Source organism: Ambystoma mexicanum, chromosome 7p, assembly GCF_040938575.1.
Source record: "Ambystoma mexicanum isolate Mex_15411 chromosome 7p, UKY_AmexF1_1, whole genome shotgun sequence".
Lineage (NCBI taxonomy): Eukaryota > Metazoa > Chordata > Amphibia > Caudata > Ambystomatidae > Ambystoma > Ambystoma mexicanum.
This window is the reverse complement of record NC_090939.1, coordinates 723,985,796-724,008,328: the sequence shown is the minus strand read 5'-3', so window position 1 is coordinate 724,008,328 and position 22,533 is coordinate 723,985,796.

Below are 22,533 nucleotides of genomic sequence, written 5' to 3'. Positions count from 1 at the left end.
TGGAAGGAAGCATATTGCACATACCTCTTTTTTAAAGAAAATTTCGAAATCAATTGTGAATGATCCCATATAAGTGTTTTTGCCTTCAACCGAATAGGGAATGTAAGGGTTTCTCCATCAGTCAGTTCAACATTTCTGTAGCCACTAAGTTTCCCCCTCCTGTGTCAACCAGTTCACTATAAGCCTGATTCTCAGATATATGGTGTTCATGCTTGGTAATAAGGCCCAGTAGAGTCTGCTCTCTGTCTTCTGCCAAAGTTATTTTAGCAATATATTTGCATCTTGCGATTTTCCAGAGTGAAATGAGCGAGGGGAGCCCTAGCTCAAGCCTCAGCGCCTCAACTGGATCCGCAAAAGGTAAACCTAGCTCACGACCCTCGCCCAAAAACCCCTCTGGCAAACCCATTGGACAGGAGGAGTCAGGACTTGGGCCCCTAGAGCCTGGCACCCTCTTCAAAAGCCCTCCTGGGGCAAGTCCTGGCACCTAGGGCGCTAGGCTCATACACCATGAAAGACAAAGTGCTTGGGAACTACTTTATTGTATTATCAGCCAACATGGAGGCATCCACATAGCTTGGTTCTTAGGAACCAAGCTATGCGGTCTAGTGTTTTGGGTGTGGTAACCTAGGGACTACTTTACCTGGACTATTTTGTTGGGGCTATTTAAACCACACCCTAGCAAGACAACACGCTTCGTGTTACTTTGCAGCTTGCAACGTGACGCTCACCGTGTCCAGCTGTTTCCCCCGAATCTCGGAGAAGCAGAACCTGCAAGGAGACAAAAGGAACATCATTAGCAGCAGCAACTTACCTGCAATCATCATCTTTAGCCACTCGCAGCTCCTGAGAACAGCTTCCTCGAATCTGCACGCCTCCCGGACAGAATGACCTGAAAGAGGAAGATAGAGGCAACATTAAAGTAAGCAGTGGAGACATTTGCAAAGTACAAACTGCTCAAAAGGCTTACCTGGCTGGTCGCCTCTCGGCTGGCACCACTCCGGACATTCCACTTGCGCTGAAGAACACTGCGACCTACAAGGAAGGAAAACACAGGTTAGCAAAGGCAAGACTTCGCAGCACTGCGCATAGCGCTTACTTACCGCATTATAGCATTCTTAATGCGCCAACATTTACCAGCGGAGCTCAACCAAGCCAGTTTGCCGCGCTGAAGCTCCGCATATCTAAGGGAGAAAGAGACATTTTAAAAACAAAGAAAGGCATGCAGGATAGCAACAATACTAAAGAACAGCAATAAGACCTACCTGAACAATATCAAACGGGCCGGCATCAGTGAAGTAACTGGACCGCACACGCCCATGAAAGACAATGCGCCCCTGCAAGAAGGCAGGGCGGAGGGCACGCCTAACTCTACCACAAGGTGAGGAGAGGGCCCCAGAGGGGCTGAAATCATACGGGGTGGAAGGAGGCTACTTACCCCGGTCGGTCAGTCTTGAACACAGTCCTCCTGTATTTTCAGGCAGAACCACATCTGGGTAAAGCTGAGAAGTATACCAGCGAGTAACCCGGCTGGGTGGCGTCCCTGTGGATACCAGGTGAGCGTAACACTAGCAGAGAGCGCAGAAGTTTCCCTTTTGCTTGTTCAAGCCATTGTACATGACGATCTGGCAGAACCTCTAGCCAGTATAGTATCCCTGGAATTACACACTTGTAAACTTCTAGCAGGACTTCCATAGAGTATCCACCCTTCCTAGACATGACTTTTTTAATAACCTGTCACTGCCTAATAGTCTTGAGGGCTAAAGCCTCTGCTTAAAAGGAGACAGTCCGAAGGTTCTTAATGGGCATCCCCAGGTATATATAAGAATCACCAATTTCGAGGTTTGTGCCCCCCATTTGCCATGGGGATTGCTTTATACTGTATGCTATTGAGCTAATGGCCGCTGGAAACATGCATCTGTTACTGGATGGGATTACACCAGAATAATTCTGAGTCCAAATAACCGGACAAACTCAAAAAGATGGCAAGTTGCTGTTTTATTAGAAATTATCACAAACAGGGAGTTTACAACGAACATTAATGAACATACGCTCATTCTCAGCGATTTTCACATGAAATACAATTATATACTTCTTTATGCATCAGAATGATGTCATGCTACGCAGCCATTCTAAAAAACCTATCAAGGGTTGGGATTCGTTAAGTGACACATCTAGATATACAATTGTATAGGAGCTAAGTTTGTCATTGGCTGTCAGATATCAGGTGGATAACCTAGGGCTACCTCTTCATACGTGTCATTTAAAAAAAATCAGTTACACAGTTTTTCATTGGTTTCTCAAGCTATAAGGTCCTTCATTATATGGACTAATACAATTGGTTTAGCCCGCTTGTGCCATTTCTGGAACATTCAGCTAAATTAGCAGCACATAAGCCAAGACCCAGGTGCAGGTAGATAGGACATGAAGCTACCCCACCACCCAATTAGCCCAACATCTCTCATCACCCATGCTTTCTGCCATGAAATTCTCTTTGTACTTGGCCCTGCAGAGTATTCTTGTCCTCAGAATACAACGGGAGTGAGGGCACTCGCCATCGTGTCTGGAACTCCAAGTTCAAGCTTTATTTTCAGCCTTCACTGACGTGACAAGAAACCGCAATTCTGTTCATTCTGCAAGATTTTATATGATTAGTGAATTAAGACTTGGCATCTTCTGTGTTCTTTATTGCACCTTAACATGAGGGATTCATCCTCCGCACACATGTTCCTCTTCAGCGTAGATAGCTGACCTTGCCTTCTAAGTTCTTAACATCAGGCCAGACAACCTCCCAACGCAGCTCCAACAACCTGCTATTCTACTGCGACACAACCTTTGATTTTCTCTTCATAATTCTTTGGCTTACTTATTTCATGATAACAATGTCCAATTTCTGTACAATAGTGGCTCTGCCTGCATTCTATTCACTACTTGTAGCTAACCTATACAATGACTTGATCTATCTTGCGTTTCAGCGAATGTACATTCATTATACTTCTGATTTCTGCAGCACTTTTTACTGTGTAATCTTCTTCTTTTATACTTTTAAGGTTCACTTGATTCTTTACTTAATTTCTCCTCTAGGATTCATATATTGTATTTATTCAGTATTTCAGGACTGTCAGGAATCCATGCAAACAGAAATGAGAACCAATCATCATCTTCAATAGCCTCTGTCTCCTCCTCCATATTTGTGTGCAGTCCTGTCAACTTAGTTATAGCATCCATCAAAGTCCTGTTCTCACCTGTCATGATGCCTACTCCCGGGAAGCCAGTTCAGGCCCAGCGTCCCCGAAAGCAGACATCATGTGCCCAGGGAGGGACCCAGCAACCCCTTATAGGGGCTCTTTGGACATTGTCCTGGCGCCTTTGGCGCCAGGCTCATAGAAGTCATCAGTCCTGGCACCATAGGCGCCAGGCTCATTATGGGAGTGCTTGGATGGACTTACCTGATGCAGACCATGCTGCCGGATCCAGACCTCCTTGAGGTCTGAAAGGGACTATTTTACCTATGGGACTATTTTACCACTCGGGCGTGGCTGGGGAAGAATACTTACCTGGAACTACTTTGGGGGCTATTTAAACCACGCCCAGACAGCAGCTCACGCTTCGCGTTGTTCTGCATCAAGCAGCTGGACGCTCACGGTGTCTGCTCCTGCATCCTGGCTCCAGCCACGCCAGCCTGCAACCTGGAACACCTGAAAAGGAAGGAAAGGAGAGAAAGGTGAATAATTGAACTTTACCTACCTCCATCCGGAGTCCGGAACCATCACTCCGACGATCCTGAGAAAAGACATTATTTTTAGAAGCGCATCGCATCGCTCGCTGCAGCGCCGCGTTCCACTCACCTTCACGAGGCGCCCTCGTGCTCTTCAGCGCCTAAGGAGAAAAAGAGACAAAACAAAGGTGAGCGAAGGAACAGATTGAGGAAGGCCTGATTCTTCCACCTTAAGACTTACCTGATTTTTGTTGGGACAATCTTTCCACACCTCGGGTCGGCGCCGCTTCTTTGGCACTGCCGTACCCCAGCCCCTAAGGGGAAAAAGAGACAAATTAAAGGTGAGCGAAGGAACAGATCGAGGAAGGCCTGATTCTTCCACCTTAAGATTTACCTGATTATTGTTGGGACAATCTTTCCTCACCTCGGGTCGGCGCCGCTTCTTTAGCACTTCCGTACCCCGGCCCCTAAGGGGAAAAAGACACACGCATAAGTGGGTGAAAGCAAGATCACTACGGCCTCATATCGGAAAAGTCAAGCAGAGTTGAATACTCACCAAACCCGAGATCCAGTGAAGTAACTGGAAATCAACGCGCCCCTGCATCGGAAGCAGGATGGAGAGCTCGTCCTTTTAGACTCTAAGGTGAGACTCTACGGGGAATCGCGGAGGGGGTTCGAGGAGTGTGAGAGGGAAAGGGGGGGAATCCGACACATTATCCAGCAGACAGTTAATCCCCTTTTCCATCTACAGAAGGATTCTTCTACGGGCCAGACAGGCGAGGTTTGGGGGTCCGGTCCAGTCCGTCTTCCGAGTCCTGCGCATCACCTTAGAAGAGGTCATAGCAGTCCAGAACAGGTCGGCACCTCCGTGGGAATCAGGTGAGCGTTACAGAACGCGAAGCCTACCTACAATTTCCCACCTGGGCGCTATGGAGACTTCCGAGACAGACCAGCTGGCCCAGCTATTGGGGGAATTACGGGCTGAAGTTCATTCCGCTCGCCAGGAGACGAATGCCCTCAGGAGAGAGTTAATTGTATCTAAAGAACAAACTGATGATCTTGCCAGACAGCTATTACAAGGTCAGGCTGGTCAAACTCCTTTACCAGGTTCTGGGGGTAATTCCGCCCTAGTGGTTTCAAATAACCCCGTGAAAATTAATCTACCTGGAAATGTGCCACTGGCCCCACCGGAACGTTTTGCCGGGGATCCCAAAAGGTTCGCCATATTCATGAATCAATGCCGATTGCACTTCCTCTGCAGACCTGGGGCCTTCCCTAACGACCAAACCAAGGTCGCTTTTGTACTATCATATCTCAGCGGCTGTGCTGCGGATTGGTCAGTTCCACTGGTTACTCAAGATGACCCAATTCTTCGGAACTTTCAAGCCTTCCAGACAAGCATGGAAAGAATTTTTTTGTGCGGCATTCTCAGGGACAGGCCCTGGACAACAAGCTTCTATCCCTATGACAGGGTAACCTGGACCTCTTAGCCTATATCGCGACCTTCAATAGGTTAATTGTGGAGACTGGATGGCCAGAGGATAAAAGAATCACCTTATTCCATCGAGGTCTACGTGGAGAACTTAAGGGCTTCAAAACAGAAAGGCAGATCGGTCCAGGTTTGAGACCCGGGTTTGGTCAAAACCCATGTTAACCCCAAGGGTGCCGATGCTACTGAACCTATGCAAATTGGAGGGGTTAAAGGACATTTAACTCAAAAAGAGCGTGAACGAAGACGGCAAATGCAATTATGCCTTTAGTGTGGGGCTTCTGGACACTTTTTACGAGATTGCCCTATAAAACCGTCTAAGAAGGCGGTAGGAGTCGCTGATAAGAACCTGATGGAATCTGAGTCGGGAAACGACCACGCCCGACAAGCGTAGGGGTCCGCTTGCCGAGCTTAAAAACTAACTCTCTGACCTCGCATTTCATCATGCCAATGGTCCTCGTAAATCCGAAGCAGCCTGGGCGGTTACATGCCATTAAGGCATACATCGATAGTGTGGCTATAGGAAACTATGTGGATCGTGAATTGGCTTCCAGGATCAACCTCCCTCTTTGCCCTAAAACTAGTAAGGATGTCATCACCACAGTGGATGGAACCGAAATCGCCTCTGGGCCGGTAACACACTCCACTACTGAAGTGACATTGTTGGGTCAAGACGGACATCGGGAGGTAATTGTGTTTGATGTAATCAAGGCTCTGCAATTTCAAGTAATTCTAGGAATCCCTTGGTTGGAAACACATAATCCTCGAATTGACTGGCGAGCAAAGAGGATAACCTTTCCAGATTGTGCACAAACCGGTTATCCAAGAAATCCAAATATTGGCCTAGCTACAGTAACCCCGGTCATTTTGCAAATACCGCCAGAATACCAAGAATTTCAAGATGTCTTCCAAAAGGAACAGGCCAACACTCTACCGCCTCACAGGTCATACGATTGCCAGATCGATCTATTGCCCGGTGCACAACCCCCTTGCAGCAGGATCTATGCCCTTACCGAACCTGAGAATCTTCATTTGCGACAATATCTAGATCAGTACCTAGCCAATGGTTTTATTCGCCCGTCTAAGTCTCCTGCATCCTCGGCTTTATTCTTCGTGCCTAAAAAAGAAGGCGACCTCAGAACTTGTATTGACTACCGTGCATTGAACCAGATAACTGTTAAAAACCGATACCCTTTGCCTCTGATCCCTGAACTCCTTGACCAGGTGAAGGATGCCTGCATATACACCAAGTTAGATCTCTGGGGGGCCTACCATCTGGTGCGAATAAAGGAAGGCGATGAATGGAAAACTGCCTTCCGCACCATATATGGGCTATTCGAGTACCAGGTGATGCCTTTCGGATTGTGCAATGCACCGGCTGCCTTCCAATACTTCATGAACAATGTCTTTCGGGAACTCATCGACGTTTGTGTTGTCGTATATATCGATGACATTCTTGTGTACTCCTCTTCGGAATCTGATCACAGAAAACATGTCAGGGCAGTTCTCGAGAAATTGCGCCAACACAAACTATTTGCTAAACTTGAAAAATGTGTTTTCCATGCCATTGAAGTCGAGTTTCTTGGTTTCATCCTGACACTTAAAGTAGTGCGCATGGACTCACGAAAAGTGGATGCTATCCTCTAATGGCCATCGCCTAGCTCCGTGAAAGGTGTTCAAAGCATGCTTGGCTTTGCCAATTTTTATCGCAGGTTTATCCCGGAATGTTCTCGTGTGGTTCAACCCATCACTGCGCTCTTAAGGAAAAATAAACGTTTCGAATGGTCTGAAGAAGCCGAGCAGGCCTTTCAGGAACTAAAAGCTAAATTTACCTCTGCACCTGTATTGAAGCACCCGCACCCAGATCTCCCTTATGTCGTCGAAACTGATGCATCCAGCCTACCCATGGGAGCTGTCCTGTCTCAAAGAGATCCCGAAACTAACCAACTGCATCCCGTTGCATTTTGGTCCAGAAAATTCTCGGCACCCGAGGTTAACTACCCAATCACTGACAAAGAACTGTTAGCCATTAAATCCGCCTTTAAAGCCTGGCGGCATTATCTACTTGGCGCTAGACATACCATTACAGTGATCACCGACCACCGGAACTTACATTATTTAAAGACCGCCAAGGCTCAGTCATCTCGACAGCTCTGTTGGGCTTTGTTTTTTGCGGAATTTGATTTTGTAATCACCTACCGTCCTGGCTGTAAGAATGGCAAAGCGGACGCTCTATCCCGAATAGGAATGGAAGAAACTGATACTAACTCAGAACCTGTACCGATAATTCCCGAACAGAGAATTTTGGGCATGACTTCTTTACAAACGCTTGAAGACATTCAAGCTAGAGTTAAACAACTCCGGGACCTTACAGTCTTACAGGATTGGGTACAAAAGGGATCTGACTTTACTATAAATAATAATTTACCTTATTTCCAAGGGCGCTTATTTCTGCCACATAAGGAATTACAAGAGCTTGTTATTTCTCGTTATCATGATACACTAATAGAGGGGCACCCCGGTATTGCCAAGACGGAAGGAAAGGTGAAACGACAATTCTGGTGGCCTTCTTGGCAAAAAGATGTTAAATCATTTGTGATGTCCTGTGGTGTTTGCGCCCAAAATAAAGGCCAAAAGAAAAGACCAGCCGGTCTCCTTCAACCTTTAGACATTCCGCCAGCACCTTGGCACACCCTGTCATTGGATTTTATTACAGACTTACCTCCTTGTTCAGGATATAACACTATTCTTGTTATTGTGGATTTATTTTCCAAAATGGCCCACTTCATTCCATTGAAAGGTTTACCTTCAGCTTCAGTTCTAGCCAAATAATTCCTTGAAAATATTGTTTGTTTACATGGATTCCCGTCTGTACTAATCTCATTCCGGGGAAGCCAATTAGTTTCCCACTTTTGGCGTAGATGTTGTCAATTGGCACAAATCGATGTAAGATTATCGACTAGTCACCACCCTCAGACCGATGGTCAAACAGAGAGGACGAATCAGACCCTTGAGCAATATTTACGGTGTATGTTGCAGCAATCTGAAAGTAACTGGAAAGACATTCTTTGGATAGCCGAATATGCATATAATAATTCGGTACACTCTGGAACTGGGCAAAGTCCTTTTTATACTTTATATGGGCATCACCCTCGAACCTCAGACCTCGACTCGCCTCAAGGCCTTGGAATGCCCGCAGTGGACCATCTGCATTCTACAATTACCCAAGCCTTCAAAGAAGCAACTACACTTTTACAACAAGCCAAGAGAAAATACAAGAAGAATGCTGACCGGCATCGGAGTGAAGCACCTCAGTACCAGATTGGGGACCAAGTATGGCTGGCTACCAGGCACTTATCGCTCAAGGGACCTCGAACTTTTAATCCAGAATATCTGGGGCCTTACTCCATTATGGCCATAATCAATCCAGAGGCCGTTAAACTTGATTTACCAGCTAACATGCGAATTCACCCTGTTTTTCATGTGTCACTTTTGAAACCAGTGCAACCTGGAATCAGACTAATCAAGCCTCCTGAACCCATTCAAATAGATGGAGAACCTGAATTCGAGGTGAAGAACATTTTAGATTCAAAGATGTTAAGGTCAAAACTTTTCTATCTAATCGATTGGAAGGGATACGGGCCTCAGGAGAGGTCGTGGGAACCCAGTGACCATGTACATGCACCTCGATTAATTAAGAAATTCTACCGGATCTTCCCAAACAAACCAGAACCCCCGGAGGGAACAATCTTGGGAGGGGGCTTGGGTGAGAGTGCTGTCATGATGCCTACTCCCAGGAAGCCAGTTCAGGCCCAGCGTCCCCGAAAGCAGACATCATGTCCCCAAGGAGGGACCCAGCAACCCCTTATAGGGGCTCTTTGGACATTGTCCTGGCGCCTTTGGCGCCAGGCTCATTATGGGAGTGCTTGGATGGACTTACCTGATGCAGACCATGCTGCCGGATCCAGACCTCCTTGAGGTCTGAAAGGGACTATTTTACCTATGGGACTATTTTACCACTCGGTCGTGGCTGAGGAAGAATACTTACCTGGAACTACTTTGGGGGCTATTTAAACCACGCCCAGACAGCAGCTCACGCTTCGCGCTGTTCTGCATCTAGCAGCTGGACGCTCACCGTGTCTGCTCCTGCATCCTGGCTCCAGCCACGCCCGCCTGCAACCTGGAACACCTGAAAAGGAAGGAAAGGAGAGAAAGGTGAATAATTGAACTTTACCTACCTCCATCCGGAGTCCGGAACCATCACTCCGACGATCCTGAGAAAAGACATTATTTTTAGAAGCGCATCGCATCGCTTGCTGCAGCGCCGCGTTCCACTCACCTTCACGAGGCGCCCTCGGGCTCTTCAGCGACCATTGGCACCATCCGTCGCCTTTCAGCGCCTAAGGAGAAAAAGAGACAAAACAAAGGTGAGCGAAGGAACAGATTGAGGAAGGCCTGATTCTTCCACCTTAAGACTTACCTGATTTTTGTTGGGACAATCTTTCCACACCTCGGGTCGGCGCCGCTTCTTTGGCACTGCCGTACCCCGGCCCCTAAGGGGAAAAAGAGACAAAACAAAGGTGAGCGAAGGAACAGATCGAGGAAGGCCTGATTCTTCCACCTTAAAACTTACCTGATTATTGTTGGGACAATCTTTCCTCACCTCGGGTCGGCGCCGCTTCTTTGGCACTTCTGTACCCCGGCCCCTAAGGGGAAAAAGACACACGCATTAGTGGGTGAAAGCAAGATCACTAAGGTAACCATCCATCAAAAAGACTCACCAGAGTTTACCCTCGGCGAATCCATTCCTCTACGCGGATTCTTCATCCTACATCTGAAATAGAGAAAAGGACAACGGACAATTAAGGCTTGAACTTTTGCAACTGAATACTTACGGCCTCATATCGGAAAAGTCAAGCAGAGTTGAATACTCACCAAACCCGAGATCCAGTGAAGTAACTGGAAATCAACGCGCCCCTGCATCAGAAACAGGATGGAGAGCTCGTCCTTTCAGACTCTAAGGTGAGACTCTATGGGGAATCGCGGAGGGGGTTCGAGGAGTGAGAGAGAGGGAAGGGGGGAATCCGACGCATTATCCAGCAGACAGTTAATCCCCTTTTCCATCTACAGAAGGATTCTTCTACGGGCCAGACAGGCGAGGTTTAGGGGTCCGGTCCAGTCCGTCTTCCGAATCCTGCGCATCACCTTAGAAGAGGTCATAGCAGTCCAGAACAGGTCGGCGCCTCCGTGGGAATCAGGTGAGCGTTACATCACCTTCATGGGATGGTATGAAAGTACAGCAAGAAGGCCTGACCTTGGCGCAAACACCTCCTTCCATTGCTGTAATCATATCAATGACATACCTGTTCTGGAGTGTCATTAACCTTATGGCCCTCAATTCTTCCTTTATGGCGTTAAATCCTTTTATAGTGGCGTCGATTGTCTTAAAATCCTTTGATAGTGGTGTTGATTGTCGTAACAGCTCCCATCTGGTGATCTGCAGCCATTTGGCATTCATTATTGTTTGGAGTCCAGGCATAAATACAGATGTCATTATCATAGCAGTATTGCTGAACAACTTGTGCTCGTTCAGAACCTCATTGTAAGCTGGCTGAGAAATAATTCTCTCTCTTCCTCCGCCGGTGTGCAAGTGACCTTCCTTTTCTCAAGTGCTCATCCACTTTTGTGAATCATTTGATATTCAGGTCACTCTAGGGAATCACCACGGCTGGAACATGGATGAGTACAATGGAACACACTCCTCCCCAGTTCATGGGCAACCTCATATATGCTCTGGATCCACAGGCCCAATATCGATCCATTAAGACAGCAGTCCCTCTCCTCATTCCTGGAATATCAATTATGTTCTTGCACCCTTTGTTCTCTCCAACTCTGATGTTACCTTTGCTTCGGAAGCACACTATCACATTAGTCAATGGGACTGCAGCCACTGGTCCTGATTCATCATCTACCCATGTCAGCAGTTTAGAGTTCTTGGCCCATGACTTTAGGCACTCATTGTTCACTTTCTGCACCTTGTGTACTGGTTCCTTCCTCAGTAGATGAGCTGCACAGGACATATTTCCATCCTTTGATCGTAATCACTCGTCCATAGATTAACAGCTGTGAGTGCGCCCATCATCCAGGCATTCCAGTCTTTTCAGTTTTGTCAGAGCAATTCATCCTGTTAATTTCTTCAATTATTACTTTGTCTTGTCCCAGGGAAGGATACACAAGCTGTCTGTCCATCCACGCTCTTTTTCCATTTGCTTTGTCTTGATATAATCATCCTGGTATGGGAATGTCTGTCTTGATCGCCATCGCAGGGTTGCCCAGCTTCCTTGGAACTGTCCTCTGGTGGTACATGCTACTAGATGGCTGAGGCACTTTGCATCATGTGCCGGGATCTTAATGTTCTTACTGTGCTCATGGCATAGGGGATGGAAGAGCAGACATAACAGCTCTCTTCAGATGCTCTCTTGCCCACCTATTTCTTATGTTGGTACCACATATTATTCCCCAAGTGAGCCGAATTATCAAGATATGTATTTATCCCCTGGTTATCTTCTTTTGCATCTCTTATGTCGTTTGACATGCCCAACTAGGTTAAAGAAATAATCATCATTTGCACTTAAACTGGGAAAAATCACGTGTCGTGTTTTCAATCGAACCATCAGAATGATAAAGACTTCAGAATGTAAGATACAAAAAGAAGAAAAGAAAGTACATGCATATGTATATAATGCATAAGAGTCTAGAAAAACATTGTGTGTGCCACGCCATTTCTTGTTGAATTCCTTGCCTTCTTCCAACTGCATTTCTACTCCCTGAATCATTTTTAATACATATACTCAAATCACATTCGTAGTTGCACAATCTGCTCGATTATTGCAATCAAAAGCCTTCTTATAACTGGGCTGTTCTTTGCAACTTGTAGAAAGGTGAGAATATTAACATCTCTCCTAACGACGGTAGGGTATGAACGAAGTATAAACACAAAAACTGCAACCACAAACCTATGTGTGTCACTATCGACTGGTGTCATATGTTACTTTTGTAACATATTTTCTCAAAATGAATCTGGGTATTAAGCTCTCTTCCAGTTTTTAATAAGGAATTGTCGCTTGGGAATGCTGCCGATATGATTTAACCTTTTCAAAGAATCTCTAAAAAGTATGTTTAAGCTGTGGGAATCTCTGAAAGTCCATGCACTTCCTGTTAGTATTTTAAGTGTTCAATAAATTCCAGTCCAAAAGAAATGCTTTTTAATCACACACTTGCTTTATCGTCCTTCTTCTTGGTCATTGATAGAGTCTGCCCATGCAGCAATTCTTCTTGTCTTGCTTCCCAGTTAGCAGGTATTAGAGGCAGGGTCTCGCCTTTGTAGATCTTTAAGTCGCACAAATGTAACTACGCTCCTCCTCCAGACACCGTAACTGCAGTAAGGGAAACTTCTTCTATTTGATATGATCCATTAAATCTTGGCTCATGCCACCTACGTGTAAAGTTTTTGATAAGCACTTGATCTCCAACATACAACTTTGGTGGTGTCAATTATTCATTTGGATCAGTTACTCGGCCATCCTTTTCTGTGTTCCTCAACCCCTCCCTCCGATACTTGACTTGATCTGAAATGAAAGAAACACTGGTAGTCATAGGTGTCAAATAATCTTCCATTTCATCACCTAGAGTCTGTGCTACACTCTGAGCATCCCTTCTAACTATAGATGGGGGTGTGAGGGGCGTCCTCAAGTAGTACCCTGTTACTAATTAATGGGGTGTAAGGTGATTGTCTAAACACGGCTGATTGCGAAGGGCATGCAAAGGTAGGGGTAGGCAATATAGCCACCCCTTTTTTTTAAGTTAATCTAATCTTTGCTATTTTTTTTTTTAGAATCAGTTGAGCCCCTCCCATATCCTATTTGCTTGTGGGTGATAAGCAGAAGAAAAAATATGCTTTATGTTCAATAAAAGCCCTATTTGTTCAAATAGCTCATTGACAAAGTGTGGCCCATTATCATTATCGGACCTTAATACTTTACACACACCCCATCTCTGAAATACCTCACGCACTAACTTCGCTTCATAGGTGGTATAAGGTTGTGTACATGGACCGGCTTTGAACCATTGAGAAAATGTACACACCACCACCAATAAATACCTATATCCATTACATATCTGCAGCATATCGATGTAGTCAATATGTAAATGCTGAAACGGCCCTTTGGACAGGCTACTACTCCTCTGATTTTTCTTAGTGTATGCCCAGCTGTAAACCTCTGACACACAACGCAGTTCACAATTAACTATGCAACATGATCCAATAGATTGGGAACAAACCGGTCCTCTGCAATAGTGGCAGCAAGCCTTTCTCTGGTTATAAGCGTGGGACAATGTAGCTGCTCAAGTGCAACTTTTAGCAATGCTTCTGGCATCACTGGCTTTCCAGTGCTTTCCAGTCTCCATAGTGATTCAGTGGGGGATAAAGAACATCCCCGCTATCTCCATGGCTCCTGCTCTTCTTGTGGGGCTCAACCCTGTATCTCTATTATTTGTGTAATTGACAGCATATTAAACCCCTCTCATACTAACATGCTTCATGTTGATACTTCTTTGACATTTTCAGTTTCGAAACTCAAAATTTGGGAAGAATACGCAACCCTTTTGGCTTCTAAATATGTGACTTTGATTCAGCAAGAAATAAAGACGCATGTTGCAATGGAGTGCTGTCTGCACGAAGATAACCCCTCCTTTTCCAACGTGACCGCCTATGCAACAACCACCATACACGCAGGGCTGAGTCACTGTACACTGTCACTTCCTGATCTTTGTGTTTCTCACTTGCAACAAAAAGCACTACCAATTCTGCTGCCTGTGCTGAAAAATGGGATGGTAGTCTTGCACTCGCCACTACCTCAAATTCACCATTTAACCTGTATTTTACAACTGCGGGTCCTGAATGCCTCTACCCACTAGTCTGATCAATTTTTGACAAACCATCAATAAAAAAGAATCTCCTCTCCCGCTAAAGCATTTTCTTTCACACAGGGTATATCATCATAAAATTCAACATAGTGCGTGCAATCGTGTACATGATCACCTTCTTTTATAGGTTCAGTTACAAACGTGTCTGGGTTCACTATTTTACATCTCACAATTTTAATTGCTGGATTAGAAATCATTACTTCATATGCAGAAGCTCTTTGTGTCGTCAATGTATTTGTGGGTTTCTCTAAAATGGCAAATAAGGCATGCTCCACATATAGCGTCATTGCACAGCCCATGGTAATACTTGTGGACTTCTCAATTGCAAAAATGCGGTAGCAGACAAAGATTGTTTGCATAGAAAATGTCCTCTCTTGACTAGATCTAAAATCCCACTGTAATATGCCATAGGTTTATACCCTAGTGTTGTTATTTGTGTGAGTACTGTTCTTCGCTATAATTGGGAATTCCCAAAACTAGAGCTGTACAAATTGCTTTTTTTACTTCCTCAAATCCTTCTTCCATTTCTTCAGTCCATTCTATCTTTTCCTTACCAACTTGTGCTTTCTTAAGTGCTTGCAAAAGTGGTTTTGTGTATGTGCTATAGTGGAACACCCAAGCCCTACAATAATTGCATAAACCCAGACATGTCTGCATCTGCCTCACTGTATTTAGCTTTGGTGTTTTCATGATAACCTCAGCTCTCTCATGTGTCACTTTCTTTCCTTCATGTGAAATTAACTGGCCTACGTACAACACATCTTCCTGGCAATACTGTAATTTCTCCTTATCTACTTTGTATCCCTTATCTGCTAATACAACCATTAACTAAAAAGAGTCCTGCCCACATTCATCCTGTTTTACTACAGATTAATATGCCATCTATACATATACGGAATTACCACACTTTTCAGTTCAATGTTACATAAATCAATCTGTAGGACCCTATTAAAAATCGATGGGAAATCACAGTACCTCTGAGGCAAATGAGTATGTTTTAGTCTTTTTTGTCTGAAGTAAGGTCTTGTGAGTCTCTGTGCAACGGAATCGAGAAAAATTAATTTCTCAAATCGATCATCGTGAAATACTTAGCTTCAACTCGGATGCTACACAATATTGTCGCTGGATTCAGAACTAATGGAAATTCCACTCTACAATCTGATTAAGAAGATGCAAATCCTGGATAAATCTCCACGACCCCCGTTTTGATTTTTTTATTGGATACACTACAGTATTGCACGAAGAGTCCAATGGCACTAGGATTCCCTGTTTCATCAATGCTGTCTTAAATATGCCTTCATCAGCTTCTTGGGACATGGGGTATTGTTTTGCTTGGGGTATAATTGCTCCTGGCTTGAGTTTTATTTTAACCTCCCCAATTCCCTTCAATAGGCCAATGTCATATGGGCCCGCAGTCCAAAGGACACTTGACACCTTTTCTATGTCTTCCTGAAGGAACGCTGGTCTCTGCCGCATCAGTGCCATTCACTGTGGGACTTCCCTTTTCTCAATTTTTACCCAATATGCAATGCTTATAAGAAAAAAAACTCTAATTCATCATCTATACATTCATCTCTGAACATATATTCATCTATTATGTCAGTCAATATGTATCCCTCCTCAAGAACTATCACTATTTTCCATGCTCTGCCTTTGTCATCTACTCCTTCGAGCATTTCTATTTCCCCTTGTACTATAGCTGCTTCTAATTCTATAGGAATAATCTGCCCTTCTTCCTCATCCATAGGTACTTGTGGTCTATATAAAAAATCAGCAGGTATCCTCACAATTTTCCCTACTAATCCAGGTAGCCATGTTGATAAAATGCTCACCCCATACATGTAGACTCTACTGGAACCCCTCATAGAGCCACTTGTCATGTGAGTGTAAACTCTCCTACATTTAAATAGTGTATTTCTGGAGTGGAGCACACTATTCCTTGATCAGTGAATGAAATCGTCATGTTAAGTTTCGTCATCAAATGTCTACCCAGAATGTTAACTGGCGTTTGTCGCGAATATAACAAGGGGACAGACATGTCACATTCCCCTATAGAAACAGGTAATTTATTGGTAAAAGGAATTCATAGCTCCAGAGAACTCCTGAACATTCATGGCAAGACCTGACATTGGGTATTTTCCCTCCCTTATACAAGACTGAGTCACCCCAGTGTCTACAAGAAAAGAAAAGGATTTGCCTCCTATTGTCACTTCGACCCTTGGTTCCTCTTGGGGGTCTGGTGTTACTGATAGTACTGAACATATAAAGTCACCCTATGGGCTGTCCTATTGAGGGTACAAATTAATCTCTGTCCCTGTAAACGGGTTCCCTCCTACCACAGTGACACCCCCTATCCTAGGTGCTAGTGTTTGCCCTGTGTTCGCATTCGGTTGTGTCTGCATAGGTGTTTGTCACGATTGACCTTGTGGTGGGTCCATTTGCACTGGCACCTGCTGTTGTGCCTGCTGTGCTTGTAGCACTTGTGTCTGATAGGATGTGTGATCCTGGGCACAACCCTCTTGTGTTTGTGTGCTGTATGGCAGTGGATGACCTGTCCCCCCTCTTGAATTTTGTCCATTCTGTTGTAGGTTTCCTCGACCTCTACATACACGTGCAATATGCCCTACTATTCCACAATTCCAACACAATGGGGGTGGCCCTCTGGCAAACCCACCATTATATCCTCCCTGAGTATTCTGACTTCCACCCTGGGTGTTTTGAAATCCACCTTGGATGTTCTGAAATTCACCTCCTCTTCCTCTGAATCCTCCACCTCTTCCTTGTGGCCAAAACCCATACCCACTCTGATCCACTTGGTGTACATTATTAACCTGCGATGCACACATGGTTGCATTCCTCCTTCTTCTCCACTTGTCAATACTGCCCCTTCTATAGAAAATGTTGACAATTTCTTCTGAACTAATTTCACTTCCTCACCCTTCCTGTTCTCATGTTTCTTTCTATTTTTCTCTTGTAACAATCGGCAATGATGCACGATAGTCAACTGTATCTCAGCCCACGCCTTTGCTTCCATTCCTACTTGTTTTTTCATTTCGCTCTGTACTTTTTCTGGCAATCCCTGACACAAAATATGATAGAATAATGCCACTGTTTTTTCCCAAGGCTCACGCGTCCCAAGCTGCCATCTCTCTTGAATATCCTGAATATAAGCAATAGGGTCATCTTCTTTCATTTTACATGTCACAATTACACCCACATCTGACGTACAAGGATACTGTACCCTGAGAGCCCTCCAAACATCCGCCTTATTAAAAGGCGCATCATCATGCGCTGTGTTTTGTGCTGTCACACTTGCATTTCCTGCTCGCTTTCAAATGTCGTCAGCTCCCTCTCCAAGAACAGCTGCCAGTAGACCTTTTATGCCCCCTATGGCCAACATATTTCACCCTGTCATTTTCTGTAATTTGTATATCTATTTCCTAGCCCCCGAAGTCAAACTGGGCAACTTGCATTTGCTGTCTTGTGAACCCCATCCCATAACTGGACCCCATTATTGTTTATTCAATGCAGGGGTAATCACCCCTGTTTGTCTTCGTGCTGGTAACAACCTTAATTTACTCACGTAGGGTGGGAATTCTCCTCTCACACTACAAAATCGTCTTTGGGAAAGTTTGTGATATGGTATAGGATCTGGTGTTCTTTTGTTAGGGTGTTCCAGATCTGACCATCTTGCCTCCTTATCCAGATTTTGACTTCCCAAGGGGGAGTGTGCACCCTTCCCTTCAATCTCGTGACCTGACTCCCTTTATTCATCTGACATTGCTACACCCCAACTGGTGGGACTATCATCCTCCTCTGCCCTCTTTAAATCTAACCTACTGAAAGACAATTATCTGCATTCATCACTGAACATGTTTTCCTCCTCATCCCATGTTTTTGATATCAGGGATCGTCTTCCGTTTCCTTGAGTCCTATACTCGCTGTTCTGTCTTATTTGCTGATATAACTTAATGATCCTCTCTCCTATACCTTCTGCATCATATGTTTCCTCTTCTTGTGCTACTTTAGGTGTGTCTTGAGTCACTTCTCTCATTGGGAAAGTTTCCCTTATCGTTTCCTATTGCCCCTGTATTTCATCACTCTGTCTTATTTGTTCTTTAAGAACAAGACTGGTGTCAAGATCTCGCTTCCTTTTCTGTTTTATTCCTTCTTCCACTTTGCTTCATTCTCTCGCATCCCATGTTGCCCTCTCTTCTTCCTTTCGTGCTTCCCTTCTTATTTCTTCTATTTGTTCTTCTTCTCTTCTTCTCTGTAATTTTTTTCCATCACTCGTTGTGCCTCTTCTTTCTTCCTCCATATCTCTTTCTTGCTATCCCTTTGTTCTATTTCTTTCTTCCAACTTTCGTACTTCCTTTGTTCCTCAACCCGCTTTTTGTCTTTTTCTTGTTCTTCTCTATATATCTTTTACCGTCGCTCCCTGCTTTTCCTTCCTTGCTCATCCTCTCTAAACTGCTTCTATCATTCCCTATCCTTCTTTTCTTTCTCGTCTTTGTCTACCTTTTGCCTAACCTCCTTGATGCTTTTCCCACACAACTTGAGTAATATCTGTCCTCCCTTGTATTCATTCTGTACAAGCGTTACCTCATTGGTCCTATCCTTCTCTCCTTTCCATCTCTTAATTTCATTGTCTATATCTGTCGATATATTTGATCTCTCGCCTCGTTCCTCTTTATCTCGTATGAAGGTTACCGCCCCCTGAACATGCCTTACTTGTGCGCTCCCTACCTTTGGTACTGTATACACCCAAGGTATTTACCTTCATTTAGTGCACTCATGTGCCACCACAAATGCCAGTCGAAAACTTCTGGCACTATCATCATGAGCCTGTGTCTGATTGTTGTACCATTGTACTTACTTGCACTAAACATTGACGTTGCACCTGGCCTGAGCGCAGTACATTGCCTACATACTTGCTCCAAATATTAATTGCTGCAACTTGCATAACTGCTGCACCCTGCCCGATTGTTGCACGTTGTCTACCTATTTGCACCAATTATTAATTGCTGCAACTTGCATAACTGTTGCACCTTGCCTGATTGTTGCAACTTGCCTACCTTTGTGCACCAAGTATTAATTGCTGCACATTTCATAACTACTGCACCCTGCCTGATTGTTGCACATTGTCCACCTATTTGCACCAATTATTAATTGATTTAACTTGCATAACTGCTGCACTTGCCTGACTGTTGCACATTGTCTACCTATTGCAACAATTATTAATTGCTGCAACTTGCATAACTGTTGCACCTTGCCTACCTGCTTACACCAAATATTGACTGCTAGCCATGCACATGAACAACTTCATACCTTCATGCTTCTGGCTTGAAATTAGGGCAGCCTTACTGCTCACAGTGATCCCCCTCGCCCCAGTTACCATGGCCAGAAATGAGAAGCATGATACCCTGCAACCCACCTATGCTTATGCCACCACACCAAGTAAGCCTATCATCTTCCTTACTATCTCCATATCATTACCTCACTTTGACACTATAACACCTACAAAAAAATGTTTTTCCATCTTGGTCTGTTGAGCCAATGACCACACTTGTAGGGTTTCCTGAATGGTTTATTGGAATCTGAAGACACATAGTAAAGACCCCCAACTTGCTTATCAGCTCTCATCAACTAATAAACTTTGAGCAACAACAAACAACATAATAGTTCTACTGTCAGAATGATCTGACATCATAAGCATAGCCTAGAACATAACATTCGACAAGATGTAATGCAGGGCATAATAAATACATTAGCCATTCACATAACACACCCCTCTCCCTTATTTAAAAAAAAAAAATATATATATATATATATATAACCGCAAAACTTTTGTGAAACTCCAAATAATACTACAACATCAAAATACACAGCAATTTACATTTCTTCTGCAAAATGTCACAGTACATATAGAATTCTTATTTTTTTAATTTTGCTACTCTGGACATATTCCACACCTGCCCACTCTCCAATCTCACAGCATTTTCAAACACTTGGATGACCCTTACCGGATCTGAATATAATGGATCCCCCTTCTTGGGTATCACAGCTCTCCTTATCCTAACAAGATCTCCCACCTGAACTATTGTTCTTTTTCTCGGAAATCTCTCATTCACCCTTTTCACCAATTTATCCTTTCGGTCATTCATCCTTCTTCTTACATCATCCACAACAATATCAGTTTCCCTTGCTCTCCCTAGCCAGGCAGGTGACAACAATGTGTTACCTTTGCGACCTCTCATCAGTTCGAAGGGACTAGCACCAGTTTCAACGCATGGCGCCATTCGCAAAGCATATAATCGTTCCTTCACTGCAACTTTCTTATCAAAACCACATACATTCGCTCCTCGATAGCCTACATTATGAACCGGTTTACCCTTTCAATCATACCGTTTCCCTGTGGATAATATAGAGAAGACCTTTTGTGCTTTATACCACACTCAATAAGTATTCTTCAAACAATCTCCCGGCAAACTGTGGACCATTATCCGTAAGCACACTTCTGGGTAATCCTTCCCTCTCAAATATCCCAGACATAAAATCCACAACATGCTGACATGTTACATCTATTAGTATTTTAAATTCAGTCCATCTAGAGTATGTGTCTACTAAAGCAAGGATAAATCTCCCTCGCCCCATTCCCATATCAACCGGTCCCAGAATATCAATTGCAATATCTTGCCACACTCCTTTGGGTGCTTGAACCTTTTTCATTGGTTGTGACATAGCCGTCAAATTCTTCCCAGATCTGATACAATCGGCACATCTACCAACCATCCTCTCAATTTCTCGCTCCAAACCTGGCCACCAGTAATCAGCTTTAATTATCTCGTTAGTTTTAGATGTACCTATATGTCCTTGATGTGCAATTTTTACCAGCCTTTCTCTCAGACACTGCGGTACAACCAATTTATCCCACCGATATACTAGCCCATCCTTCACAGACAATTCAAATCTTACTTCCCACAATGCTCTTTCCTCACCAGACAACAATCTTTTTTCTGGCCATTCCTCCCTAACAAAACTCACTATCCGTTTCCACATCTCATCAGACTCCAATATTCGCGTCCATTCATCTTTTCGTACAATTCCTTCTACAGTTGCAAAAACCATATTTTCCATCTCAATAACTTCCTCTTTCTCCTCTTTAGCACCTCCTTCTGTCCTTACTCTGGACACATGATCAGCCTGCACATTTTCTTTACCTGAGACAATTTCTATAACAAATTTATGACATTGTAGCCTAGTCACCCAATAGGCAACTCTCCTTGACACTTTATCAAGGCCCTTTGTTTCAAATATAGCCTTCAGTGGTTTATGGTCGGTTCTCAACGTAAATTCTTGTCCCCACACAAAGTTTTTGAGTTTTTCTATACCCCAATGACAGGCCAGGGCTTCTTTCTCCAGGACAGAGTAATTGAGTTCTGCTCCTTTCAACATGCGAGAAGCATGTAACACCACCACCTCTTTGCCACCTCCTTCCAGTTGTGACATCACAACACCTATACCAGTATCACTGGCATCCACAGCGAGGATGGTTCTCCTCCTGGTGTCAAACATTCCTAATGGCTTTGCCATGTCAATCTTCTGTTTAATGCCGTTGAACTCTCGCTCACATTCCTCACTCCACACAAATTCTGCTCCCTTCTTCAAAATGGCTCTCAAACTAGTCACTTTATCCACATAATTTTCAAGAAATCTATGGTAAAACTCAATCGTTCCCAGAAACGACCTCAATTCCGCCTTATTCTTGGGCAGTTGCATTCGCACAATACTATCCACAAGGTCCCTTTTTGGCCTCAAACCTTCTTCAGAAATCTCATGACCTATTCTACCACACGGGTTAAGAAGACACACTTTTCACCACTCAATGTTATACCTCTCGCTCTAAATATCTCTAAAACCCTATCTACTCTCCCTTTCAATTCCTCCTCGCTATTTCCACATATTAAGACATCATCCTGAAAGCACCACACTCCACTTATATCTTTCAACAATTTATCCATAACTTTCTGGAACACAGAGGATGCCGAAATTAGACCAAAAGGCATGCGGCGAAATTGGTAAATTCCCTCATAAGCAATGAAAGCAGTCAATATCCTCGATTCCACATCCAAATTTATCTGGTGATTTGCACTCGCCATGTCTAATTTGGCAAAGAATCTGGCATTCCCTATGCAACTCATAAGCTCTCCCATATTTGGAAGGGGATGTCGATCAGCAACCACACATCAATTAAGTTCTCCTAAATCAACACAAACTCTGAGATCCCCGTTGGCTTTTTTCACTACTACAACTGGGGAAATCCATTCAACCGCTCTAGCAGGTT